This window comes from Miniopterus schreibersii, assembly GCF_964146895.1.
Source record: "Miniopterus schreibersii genome assembly, chromosome: 6".
Classification (NCBI taxonomy): domain Eukaryota; kingdom Metazoa; phylum Chordata; class Mammalia; order Chiroptera; family Miniopteridae; genus Miniopterus; species Miniopterus schreibersii.
The window spans coordinates 11,751,763-11,765,635 of record NC_138107.1 but is presented as its reverse complement, the minus strand read 5'-3'; positions in this window follow the sequence as shown (position 1 = coordinate 11,765,635).

The window sequence follows — 13,873 nt, the reverse complement described above, 5'->3', positions numbered from 1 at the left end:
TGTGTGTGTGTGTGTGTGTGTGTGTGTGTGTGTGTGTGTTGGGGTTGGGGGGGGGATTGTTACCAGGCCCTTACATTTATATCACAGTATATCAGTGAGTAAAACGACAGACAATTCAAGAGAAAAGTAGATGAAAACCCTACTCCCTTCTCAAAAAAGGGTATCCATGTGGTCAATAAATTCAGAAAGGTGCCCAATATCACTGGTCGGTAGGGAAATGCATGCTAAAGCCCAATGCGATCGATGCCCCTCCACGCCCACGTGCACCACAGTGGAAAAGATGAAGTCCTGGGCGCCGAGGGGGCTGAGTGACTGAACTCGCATGGCTGCTGTGAGAACACATCGATAAAGCCGCCGTGGGCAACTGTTCGGAAATATACTAATCACTAATACAAACATTTACTAATAGCAAAAAAAATCCATATGCCTTCCGAAAGACCTATAGTAGAATGTTCACAGAAGCACTATGTTTGATAGACCCAAACTAGAAACTACCCAAACAAAACTTGTCTGTCAAGAGTGTAACGGGCGAATCAAGTGGAGTGTGTTCACAATAAAATACTCCACAGCGATGGGGATTGATGACCTCCAGTTACACTCCACAGCACGAGGAACTCGGGGACCAGATTCGTAAGCGAAAGAAGCCGGCCTGAGAGAACGCGTAGATGCAGTGTGCTCCCGTTTGTCTGAAGGTCAGTGACGGGCAAAGCTAATGCACCCCCGGGACGGTGGGGGCTGGAAGGAAACCTGGGGGCGTCTGAGGGGCAGTAGGGTGTGCTGTCTGCGTGTTAGCTGCCCCGTGTCCGGTTGGTGAAAAATTCACTGAGATGTACGGGATATCGGGTGGTTCCTGCCTTCTACCATCCCTGAGGGGCCAGCCGTCGGGGGGAGAAAGCCCAGAACCCAAGACCGGGACGGTCAGCTCAGGTCCCCCAAGCATTCTAAGTCTCAGTGTCCTTATCAAGAGGCAACAAGGAAATCCAGACCCAGGAGTAGACGGGGATGGCCCTAAGATGATATGCAGCGGCTGGCATAGCCAGTGGCCTACCTTGGCCACATGCAAGGAGGTAGCTGAGACCCCCCGCCCCTGCCCCCCGGGCACCTGCTTTCAGGATCCCTGGGATGCGGTGTGCAGAGGGCTCTGTCCACAGTGTGCAGCAGAGCTGTGCCGGCTGCTCCCGCCAGCATCCCCTGCGCCAGGCACACAGCTGTGGGTTTCTCCACGGCCTCCCAACTTCATGCTCACCCTTTCCAAAGACACGCTCTCGTTCTTCCCTGAAAGTGCTTACCACTCCTAAATGAGCACACAAAAATAAACCTTTTCATTAACCAGGGGGAAAAAGTGTGCCACCTGAGTGGAACTTGCACCAGGATCCTGCAGAAGCCTAGAAGCATACGCCGGACTAATTACCCGTCTCCGCAGATGGATGGATGTGCTCGGCACTGCGGCTGCGTGATGGGATGGGGTGAGGGGAAGCTGCCCTGTTTCGGGCAGCAGTTCCAAAGTTGTTCTTCAGAGTGCTAGTCCCATGAGGTGTTAATCGGTGCCTTGAGGTGACAATTCCATGCTCAAATATATTTTGGGAACTACTAGGTTAAATGTTATAAGATGCATTCACTGCTGCAGGACTTCTCAGAGACTTTACTATGCTAACGGGTGTAGTGAGTCACCACGATGGGGATCAAGTAGGTAGCATTTCTCTAATGTATTTATTACTCAGTTCTTTTTGATTTGTTAAACACTTTGAAGAGTGTTCCCTGGAACCTGCAGTGGAAAATATTGACATGGACCCAACCTCGGTCCAGGAGTCAGAGACCTGGCTTGCGGATCCAGCCTAGTTATCAATCAGCAGGACACCTTGGGCAAGTTCTCTTTTTCTCAGTCAATGAGCCTCAGTTAATTAGAAAGAAGGGACTTGAAGAAAAGCAAGGCTGTGGATTTGCCGGAGAGAGGGGAATGGTGTTCTAACCATTACCTTACTAGGTCATTTTACATTTGAAACTGTGATGTTATGCAATGTGACTTGTTTATATATGGGACAGTTGCTGTTGAGACTTAATAGCTGCTACCCTCCTTTCTTGCTAAAAGAATCCTGATTTTCCCTACGTGACATCGAGTTCAGTGAGAGGAGAACTCCATTCTTTCGCATCTAGGGTTAGCCTATTAATCAGTTCTGGCCAATGAGATAGAAGGGAAAGTTTTCTGGGAGCTTCTGGGAAAGGCTTTCTTCTCTAATGAGACAGAGCCACTCAAGGATAAACACTCTTTTTTCATGCCCCTCTTTTCCGATTAAAAAGTGGTTATGTGAGGATGTGATGGCTGGAGTTGTGGAAGTCATCTTTTGACCATAAAATAACAAGTAAGCTAAGGATGCATAGAATCAGCAGAGAAAGAGCCAGGGTCCTTGCTGACGTCTTCGAGCTTCTGAACTAGTATTCAAACCACTTACCTCTGACTGCTTGTCAAGGAAATAGCAAGTGCCTGCAGAGTTTCAGTCATCATTAATTTCATCTGCTCTTACTTGTACTCACACAGAAACTTACTGCTAACAATCGTGTCTGTTTTAATCTTTCATTATTCTCTTTTTCTCATTTTTAAAGGGTCCTCACTCATAAGATGCATTTGTGATTGATTTGTTTGTGAGGATAGAACAGGAGACTGATGCAACAACAGACAAAACCCTAAAATCTCAGTGACTTACCCCAATAGTACTTCATTGCTCACTGCATCATAGCCCAGTAGGGGTTGGGTAACCCCATCCCTACTAGCAGCTGTGTTCACTGGAACACATGGTGTATAGTCAGGTGAAGCTAGGCCAGGCTGCAGTAACAATGTCTCAATTTTCAGTGGCTCAATGCATAAAGGTTTATTTTTGGTATATACAAAGCCTGCTTTTTGATCCATCGGCTCTCCAGAGAAGTTCTCTTCCAAGCAGTGATTCAGGGATCCAGGCTGCATCCTATAGATAGTCTCTGGAATAGGTGATTTCCAGGTTGCTGAAGCTAGAAAGGAGAGAGATGTGGGTTATGTGCCAATTCTTAAATATTTTGACCTGGACATGACATCACTCCTCTTTAAAGCCCATTGTCCAGAACAAGCCACACATGCCAATTTAACTTCAAGGGAAGCTAGGAGATATAGAGGAGCATATGGGTATTTGGTGAGTACTAATTGTCCCTGGAACAATTTAAGAGCAGCTTTAAAAAAATAAACTCGGCTCTGATGGAGACCCTGAAATATATTAAATAGAGGCTGGGAGCAGGGAGAGGTAGAGAATGAAGCTTCTTTGACTCTGTTGAATCCAGCTTCCATAGGCCAGACAAGGCCAGGCCCTGGGTTCAAGGCAGTACATGGAAAGAGCCAGGGCAGAACCCGGAGTCTGGGTTCTAGTCTCTGTGTTTGTGTCCACCTTGGGCAAGCTCCTTTTCTATGGGCTTGCTTAAGCTGTGAAATAAGGCTTATGACCCTGATCTGGTCTCTATGGCTGTGCAACAAGTCACTCCAAAACCTAAAACAATAATCATGTATTATCTCTCATGGTTTCTATGGTCAGGAATGCAGCAGTGCCTTGGCTGGGTGGTTCTGCCTCAGGGTCACTTACCCACAGTCATCTGAAGGCTAGATTGGGGGTGAAGATGCACCTCCATGGTGGTTCACTCACATGGCTAGTGGGTTGGTGCTGGTTGCTGGCATGGGGTCTCAGTCCCTCTCTACATGGACCCCTCCACAGGCTTGCATGAGCGTCCCCACAGCTTATGGATGGCTCCCTCCCCCCACTCCCGAAAAAGAACAAATGATCCCAGCTACCAAGATGAAACCTACATGCCTTTAAGACCTGGCTTCAAAAGTCATAGGTTGACACTCCATTGCACTCTCTGTGTCACACAGGCCCACACTGACACCCTGAGGCAGAGTGGGCAGGCACTACCCAAGGGGTGAACACCAAAAGGTGAAATCATTGAGGACCATCTTGGAGGCAGGCTTCCATCTCTAAACCCTGATATTCTTCGCTTATGATGCAGCAACACCCTTCCTTCCACGGAAAGTGTGGGTAAGACCAAATCTTCCTAAGGTTTTTCAAAATGTTCTTGGACCTCCGGGAAGAGATAATTTTTGGAACAAGAACCCTAAGAGTAAACTCATTTCTCATTCATTCTTGTGAGAACTCTATGAAACAGGTGCTATTTTTATCCCCCCATTTCACAGCTAGGACACTGAAGCCTGGAAAGGTGACTTGCCTGAGGTCATGGTTAGCATATGCTGAAGCAGATTTCACACCCAGAGCCTATGTTACCAATACCTCCTGGAGCCCAGCTCCAGAGGGGTGGACAGTGGCCCTGCCCCTTGCGCCAGCCCAGCCTTGAGCTCAAATGTTCTCTCTGCAGCATGGAGTTGGGGCAGCTAATGTCTCCCCCACAGAGAAGCCCTTGGCAGTACCCAGGCAGCTGCCCTTCCTCCCACAGTAGGCGCTTCCTCCTGCTCTGCTCCCATCCCATCTGGAGGGACTTGCACCCCAGGAACTTATTTAGAGACTGGAAGTCCTTTTAATCTTTCTAGCATATCTTGAGCTAATGGTGCTAGTGCCTGAGCAAACCAGTGTGTCCCTGCTTAAGGGAGTGATAATGGAGTCTGATAAGTACTAACAAGGAGTGATTTCTTTGTGAGCCAGCATATTAGGGCTTAGCCATAAAATTGTCCTTTTCTTTAACTGTCAGCAGCAATTGAAAAAACTCGAGCACAGAATGTATTAAACGTTGTGGACTTAGATAAGATGGTTTCAAGTTCATGCTCCTGTTCCTGATCTGCCTGTCACCAAGAAGCCTGGACAAAGGCTTAACCCATCTCAGCAACTTGCCTGCATTTGAATAAGACAAATGAACAATTTCTCAGGCTCTGGGGTTGAGGACAAGAGGGGGACTGATGAGCCTAGAGAGTCCGAGAAGGCACTGCCAGTCCCTGCCAGGGAGGGACCCAGAGAAATGCTGGATGCCCTGGCCTGGCTCATGTCACTGCAGAGCCCAACGAGAAGTCACACATGTCCTGTGTGTGGTTACTAAGAGTGGGGCGTGGGCACCATGCATGTGGTCACACCTGCTGGGGGTGGTGAGTGTAATTAATGATGGGAAGCCGGGAGGGTCCTGGTTGGGAACACAGGCCCTGGAGACGAGCAGGACTATTGTCTCGACTCTATACAGCTGGGGACCTGGAGTGCGTTCCTCATCTGCAAAATCAACAGGACAGTAACAATGGGCCCTTGTGAGTATTAAGGGAGGTAATACCTGTAGAGTCCTTCAAACATGGTCTGACATTGTAAGCACTTACAATGATGGCTACTTATTTCATGAGTTTTGTGTGTATATCTGTGTGGACTCCCATTGGGGCATGTGTGTTTATCTGCATCTGTATTTGTGTGTGTGTGTGTTTGTGCAAGCACTGGGCGTGTAAACACAGTGTACTTAAAGACAATGAACTGCCTGGCACTGGGGACTCGCCCCTTCCCACACAGATGTGGCACCCACACCTTCCAGCTGGAAAACCCACCTGGACCCAGGGGGCTACAAAAAGTTCTCCCGTCGCTGCAGAGGCCGCCTTTGCCAGGGCCTGGGGAGGGAAGGACAGGTGGGTAACTCCAACTGCTGGGGGCAGAGAATCAACGTCTTACCTAATAGTGTAGTTAAACTCATATGATTTAACGGAGATCGCCAAGGAGCCAGGGATAACTCCAGCTGATTTTTCTCGCACCAGCGGCCCCTGGGGCCTGGAGGCTTTAGGGACAGGAGTCAACTAAGCATAATGCCGCTGGGACTGCCACTCACCGCCCACCCAGCTGTCATGTTTGACTTAGGGCAGACGAGCGAGCTGGCAGTTTGTCCCCATGCCAGGATTCAGGCTACGCTTTGTAGATCAGGGAACTGAGTCCTAGATCTGGCCTAGTCAGAGCCCTGGTCTCAGCCTTCGTCCCTTGGGGTCAGTGCCAAGTGTGCTGTGGGGTGGCTTTATGGAAGGAAATGGTGACACTTTCTCCCAGTCCCAGGCACCCCCTCAGCGGAGACGGGCTCGGGAGTAGTCCCACAGCCGCTTCTGCACATCTGCACCTGGCTGAACAGCGCGCACAGTGACTCAGCCACAGCTTGTCCCGTCTCCGGCTGCCTCCGTCTACTACACCTGGGATGGCACACGGCCCCTCAGCCGCCTGCGAGGACCTCACTTCCAGCCGTGGATGGAGCATCGCACATCCTTGCTGGGTCCTTTGTAATTACCTCCTGCTTCTGCGAGGAGGGGGGGAGCTGCGGAAGCCATGCAGACTGATGTCACCCTGGCCGCTGGGAACTCCGGTCATGACCCTGGCAGCTTGGCGCAGTGGAGGGGAGCTGGCCTGGGGGTGGGAGCTTGGGGTGAAAGCCTGTGTGTTCACCACCAAATTGAAGGGCTTCAACTACAGAGACTTTGGAGAGCGCGAGATTCCCCCAGAGAAGTGGTTATAGGTGGATTTCCAGCCCCTGACACTGATGTTCTAACTCAGGGGGAGGGTAGGCTTGGGTCTCACTGTTGACAGCATCTCAGGTGGTCCTGATGCAAGTGTTCCCCGGGGCATGCCTACCGCCCCTCCCGCCTCTTCCATTCATGGGCTTCCAGCCCTCGCTTCATCAGAACACTAGGGCCATGTCTCTCAGGACACGTGGTGGCACGGTGGCTCTTACTAGAGGCAGGTAGTGTCCCATGCCCCGTCCACACACTGTGGCAAAGATAGGAAGCTCTGTGGCCATGTGCAGTTCTTGGAAGGCCAAATAGCTTCAAATCTGCCCCTTCCTGCAGAGAGCATGTCAGGGTGGGTAGGCGATCCTCCTGTTCACCAGGAACTCAGGCAAAAATGTTGGCATAATCTTTTTAAAAAATATTTTTATTGTTTTTATTGATTTTAGAGGGAGAGGAAGGGAGAGGATAGAGAGATAAACATCGATGAGAGAGAAATATGGATTGGCTGCCTCCTGCATGCCTCCTAAGGGGGCCCCACAACCCGGGCATGTGCCCTGACTAGGAATCGAACTGGTGACCTCCTTGTTCATGGGTTGACCCTTAATCACTTAGCAATACCAGCTGGGCTATTGGCATCATCTTAACTCTCTTCTCACATCCCACATACGGTCTATCAGCAAATCTTGCCAGCTCTACTTTCAAAATTTGTCTCAATCTGACCCATCTCACTACCTACAACCACCATCCTAGTTCGATCCACCATTGTCTCTTGTTTGGAGAATAGCCTCCTAACAGGTCTCTGGCCTCCACTCCTGCCCTTTCTGGTCTATTACCTACACAGCAGCCAGAGGGATCCTTTTAAAGCATGTCATTCATTGCAAGATTGTGCAGAATCTTCCCGGATAAAATCCTGCATCTTTATTGTGCCTATAGGAGCTGCCCAAACTACCTCCCTGACCTTGTCTCCTCTCCATCCCCTCCGTTCCAGGCACATGGTCGCATCTCGGTTCCTTGACCACACCCAGCCACCTCAGTGCCTTTGCACTTTGCTCCCTCTGCTCAGAATGTTCTATCCCCCCAAATCCGCATGGTTTGTTGTACTGCTCCATTCAGGTCTATCTCTAATGGCAATCAGAGTTCTCCTGTTCTTTTCTGATGGGTCTTCATAAAGTAACACCCCCTACCTGTGGTATTTCCTTACCCAACTGAAATGTTCATGCATGTGCGTGCATGTGCAGACGTGCTGGTTTGTTTGCTTAAAGCCTCTTACCCTCCAGGAGAATGTAAGTCCCACGGAAGCAGGGAGGTTGTTTTCTTCATTGTCCCTAAAGCCTAGAACAGTTCCTGGCAGAGAGTAGGCTCTCAAAATACATGTGTTGAAAGAATAAAATGCGTGTTGAAGTGATAGTACTTCACGCGTAACCCTGAATCTTGTCTGATGTTTTAAATAAGCAAATTAGTCAGGAGCTTTGTAATTTCCAATGTATTATTAACAAGTTTTGAGTGATACACTTGTCCTGACTCAGTGATTGGGACCAGCTGGTTGCTGTTGGGCACTCACGTGGCATCAACATGGGCCCCTGGGGCCGTTCAAAGGCTCCCTCTCTGGTGGGAAGGCGTGCCTGAAGTGAAACCGTTCCCTGTTCAGAATGGGTTCTCCCCACGTGGCGGGAGTGACTCCCCAGCCCCATCAGGGTGTGACTACGTGGGATCCTGCACTTGGATACCCTGTGTGGTGCTGGTGGAGAAGTGACACATTACTTTCCAAAGGTACCTCGGAGGTTTTAAATCTATCGCATTGACTGTAGTAGTTTTCTAGGGCTGCTGTAGCAAGCACCACAGACTGGGTGGGTTAAACAACAGAAATTTACTTTCTAGAAGGTTTGGAAGGTAGAAGTCTGAGACCCAGGTGTCAGCAGCGTTGGCCTGAGGCCTCTCTCCTTGGCTTGCAGATGGCCGTCTTCTCCCTGTGTCTTCACATGGTCTTTCCTATGTGCCCGTCTGATTCCTCATCTCTTCTTATAAGGACACGAGTCAGATCGGATTAGAATCCACCCCAGGGACCTCAGTTTAACTTAATTACATCTTATAAGACCCATCTCCAAATACAGTCATAGCCTAAAGTACCAGGGATTAGGGTTTCAACAATTTTTTTTGGGGGGGGGAGACACAATTCAGTTAATAACATTTACCTATTTCTCTATCAATCTTTACAGATATTTCCTGAGTAAACAATATTAAAGTAAGTTCCCAACATGGGTTTTGAGTAGTTTAATAGCTCCCCGTGATGCACATGATTATTAACCTCATTTTACAGAAGAGGGGACTGAGAGGGTAAGGGCCTTGCCCACACAGTGAGGTTGGCCATAGGCCCAGGACTGGACTCCTATCACAGTGCTCGTCTCAACACCCAGTCACCTTGCGATAAAAGGCAGCAAATGGACACAAGGTATTAATGAATGAACCCAGTGCTGCCATTTTCAAACTTGTGCACTAGAATCCTTGTGGAGGGGACAGCTGGCAGGGGGGATCTTTTTATTTTTTATTTTTTGTAAGTATACCTTTATTGATTTCAGAGAGGAAGGGAGAGGGAGAGAGAGAGAGAGAAACATCAATGATGAGTCATTGATTGGCTGCCTCTTGCACACCCCCTACTGGGGGCCCACAACCCAGGCATGTGCCCTGACCAGGAATGGAACCTCGATCTCCTGGATTCTAGTCACTGCTCAATCACTGAGCCACGCCCCGCAGGGCAGGAGGGCTCTTTTATGCTCTTGTGTTTCTAATAAGGTTAATTGCTCTGCCTAGCTTGCCGTGTGCCTCCAGTCGCTTCGCTGTGGAGGGAGCAGAGAGTGGAAGGTGAGGTAATAATCAGCAGAGGGACTAAACTAGTGACCTCCAACCAACACAGTTCTGTTGCCAGAGATCCCATCCCCACTGTCTGAGAGAAGCCTGAAGGCCACCAGCAGGGGGCAGACCCTGCAGGAATGGGATCCTTCCATCCACCCTCTACCCTCCCCATCTGGGAGGGATAAGCATTCTACACATGATGAATAGCTACCTTCACAGGTGGTCCTTTGGGAACCTGGGTGAGCAGCACATTGCAAGAGGGTGAGGCCATCAGTCCAAAATCCTGGATACACCTCCGCAGGCCTACCTGCTTCTCCTGAGTAGAGGGGGCCGATCTGCTGGACATCTTATCTCCACAGCATTTTCCATGACACCAGATGGTTCCACGCGCCATTGGCCCCCTTTCCTCCTTCCTTGAATGAGACTGTAATGCCTGGAGTCACAGGAGCCACTTTGTGTCCATGAGACTCAAAGCGTAAGGATGAGAGCCAGCTTGTTGGGGATGGTCAAGCAGAACGGTAGGAAAGGCCTGGGTTTCTGATAATATAACTGAGCAGCTAAATCAATACCAACAACACCTATCCCTGGATTACTTGATATTTAAGAAAAATATAAACTACATGGTTGGGTTGCCTGTTAACTGCAGCTGACTGCATTTCTAATGATACATTTGGTGAGTCAAAAGCAAACTATCTCTAAAGAGGAGCCCATAAAGCCACAGAATCTCCAGGGACCGCCCCCCACCTGGTTCTTAATGGGGTGGATGGAAGCGACTTCAAAGATGTGCTTGAGCAGGTCTTCATCAGCCACAGGACTTCCCTCCCTGCCCCTTCCTCTCTGTAGGTGAGGGGTGGGCCTGGCCCTCAGTGAGCTGAGCATTCTTAGATTCTTGCCCTCTTAACTCCATTTTGCCCAATGCTTCCCTACACTCAAGGGTTGAGCCTAGGGAGAGGTCTTTTTCCTGGGTAGAAAAGGGACAGGAAGGACCACTCCTCTAGACACGACCCTTGGCATCTCCACATTACCTTCCATCTTTTCTCGGCATCCTTTCTTCCAGGTCACCCCTGGAAATAGGAAACATACTCAGCCCACCATATCGTGTGCAAGGAAAAACCCAAAACAGAATTATCAAGAACCTCAAGAGAGATAAATATTGGAGCATGACCCATAATAATTTTTCACATTATCTAGCAACCCAGTTACACCTTTCTAGCAAATCTCCAAAGGAGGGTTTTTAATCCAATTTTGTAGGTGAAGATCTTTCCTGGACGCACGCTGGCAAATCATGGTGCTGAGCAGAGCTTCAGAGCTGGGCTTTGTTGGTTGGTGTCTTTCTAACCTTCTATAAAAATTTATTTAAATTTATTTTTAGAGAGAGGAAGGGAGAGGGAGAGAGAGAGAGAAACATTGATGTGAGAGAGAAACATCTATCGGCTGCCTCATGCTCGCCCCCTACTGGGTATCAAGCCTGAAATCTGGGCATGTGCCCTGACCAGAAATCGAACGAGCCAACCTTTTGGTGCACAGGATGACGCCCAACCAACGGAGCCACACCAGCCAGGGAAAATGTCATTCTAACCTTCTAACCATGCTCACTGGGCGACTGCAGTGTGTCCAGCAGGGAAGGGCGTGGGGAAGATGTGAAGAAGGGGCTGCCAGGATCGCATCCTGACTATAAGCTGAGCAGCTCCACTTTTACCTGTTTTTATACTTCAAAAATGAAGTTTCAGATGTTGGCTGCACTCAGGGAACTCTCAGCTAATCAATAATGGTAACTAACAATTGCAGAGCTCTTAACCATTTGTTACAAGCAATGCCACCTCCATGTGAATTTGGGGCAATATTCTTATTTTTCCCCATTTTGGAGGAAACTGAGGCTCAGAAAAGTGAGATGTCTTCACTAAAATAGCACAGCTTTCGGGTGACAGGGATGGGGTTCAAATACAGGTCTGAGGTTTCCAAACCCCTGGGGCCTATGGCTCCCTTCCACGGAGACCCCAGGCTATGGCGGTCATAGGGATCTTGGACTTGGGGAGAGAAACAAATGGAAAAGCCCTACGTTTGGGGAGTCCAGGGACTTCTGAAAGGGTCAAAGGGACCTCAGAGTACCCCAGAGAGGAAAGGAAGTCACATTGGAAAGGTCGCGTCTGTGGCAGCTGTATGCAGCTGGGTGCCATCAACAGCATTCGGGCCACAGAGATGCGATGGTCACCCGACAGCTTCCTGACCCAGGCGAGCTGGGCCAGCTTTTGAAAGAGGAGAGGAAATAGAGAACCGCATTCTGGGCGGGGAGGAAGGCCAGGAGTCAAGCTTTCTGTCTAGGCAGAGAGAGTTCTGGAGGCGTTTGCCCCTGGCGGGCCACCTGCGCGGGCTGCAAAGTTCTGCTGCATTTGGACCTGTCTGCTTCCCCCCAGCCCCCCTCTCTGATGTGAGATGTGTCTGCTCATCTCCAGAGCCAGCCCAGCCTCGAACTCAGTGGAGCGATGACAAGGACAAGCGCCAAGCCACCTGTGTCCGTCACAGCTGCCCAGCGGCCCGGCTGGCTGTGGGGGGCACCTCGGCAGGGAGAGCAGAGCTGGGGGGGGGGGGCGGACGCCGAGCTCCCCCTCTGCTTGGGAGCTGCATTTCCCCCCCAGGCTGGGAGCCCCCTGGGGCAGAGGCTGTGCCCCCCTCCCCCCATCAGGTCACGGGCTCCCTGAGCACAGAGGGTCTTCTTTTCTCCCAGCCTTAGGCGTGCAGACAGACAAACGGCACCCCCTGTGGCGGGAGCCCCCCTCGGTCTGGGCTCTGCACTGTCCCGCCTGCTAGTGCAAGGGCCTAGCTGCCGGAAGACTGCTTTTGCCCAAGTCTTCTTTCCTAAAAATAGCCTTAGAAAAATTCAACAACTTCATCTTCCCCTCCTCATTGCCGTCCTGAATTTCTCGGTGGAACCCACGAGAACGTCATCCTCAGCCTCACGCTCTGATTGGCTTATTGGCTCTGGCTGCAGCCAATCGGAATGGAAACCACAGGTCGGCCCCGGTTCAGCCACGGGGATTCTGGGTAATGTAGTTCCCTGGCTCCTCCCTGCCCCCACGGGAAGGAAAGGACTGCAGATCTCGAAGTAGCTCCTGTGAGAAGGAATACATTCCCTTCTATGAGAACTGATAGGAGTAATAGAATCACTGGAGCAACAGGAGCAATTTATCTTTACAGCCTGGCACAGTTTAGTGATTTTCAGAAAGAGCAGGTTGTTTGGATGCAGACCTGCAATGCTGTTTCTGATAAGATTCCGTCCCCTCTCCGCTGGCGGAGGTTGCGGTTTCTCCAGGGCTGGGTGGGCCCGTAGGATCTGATACCCGGAGGCTGCTGGTGCTCTCCCTGGAGACACCACTGCAGTGGCCTAGCTCAGGGCTCCGTTCCCACACATTGGTCCAGGCCAGTGCTATTTAATGCACAATCGGGCTTTATTGGTCCACAAGGAAATGAGAAAGTAAGAACCATGTAACTTGTTTGTCATAAAGTTAAGTGCATTTAAAAGATTGTCTTTTGGGTTGATTGTTTTCCCTACTTTTTGATGTAAAAATGTGTGGGGGCCTGGGCGATGGTGCAGTGGGGAGTGGAGGGAGAGGACTTCCCTGCGGTTGGACTCAGTGATTGCTTGTGCATTTGGGACATTCATAAATGCAGCCGGTGTTCGTCACTCAGGGTATGCTGCCGTGGGGCAGGGATACATGTCCTCTTTTGTCCCTCTTAGTTCTTTCGTCTGGTCTAATGATCAAATTGACAGGAGACAGCTGAGTGAGAGAAAGCCGGCAAATCTAGTTATGTAAGTGTGTATGAGGGTTGTGTAAAAAATATGATGCCGGGGGGGCGAACTGGGCAGTTGAGAGTTCCATGCCATTCGGGACTAGGGAGAGGGAGAGGGAGGATCTGGGACTTCAGAGGGAAAGCAGGCAGCTCACAGGTGCGTGAGAAAGAGCAAACTTGCGGTAAACAAATTGTTGCTGGGCCACGGGCACAGAGGGGAGTCTCACGCCCAGACTTCGCAGGTTCCTCTCTGGCTGCCAGACTTAGTTAAAAGCTATCTAAATTCCCTTAGGCAGCTTCGGGGAAGGTTAAAATCTCTTCCGAAATTTGCTGGGCTTTGATCGTCTTCAGCTCAAAATAATCTGTGTGCCAGGGTGGCACATTCTGAGTAGGCTACAGTCTCTTAAAAATAACCAGCTTAAAATAATCAATATGCCCCAAAAGGCATTTTTGGAGGTGGTAAACTCTGCTCCCCTCACTGCTAATTATCTGTAAATTCTTAATTATCTGTAAATTCTTAATTATCTGTGCTGAAGAAAGAGAGAGGTGGGGATATATAGGGAACCATTCAATAATGGAAGGGAAGCAGGGAAGGAAAGTAACATTTATTGAGGACTAATTCAGAAAGGATAATTGACTTGCCCAAGGTCATCCTGTTGGTAAATGTGGGGTCTGGGACTAGAATATCTCCTAATGCCTAGTCTAATGCTTTTTCAAGCACACTACCTGGACCCTAGTAATGCTGATCACGATAAT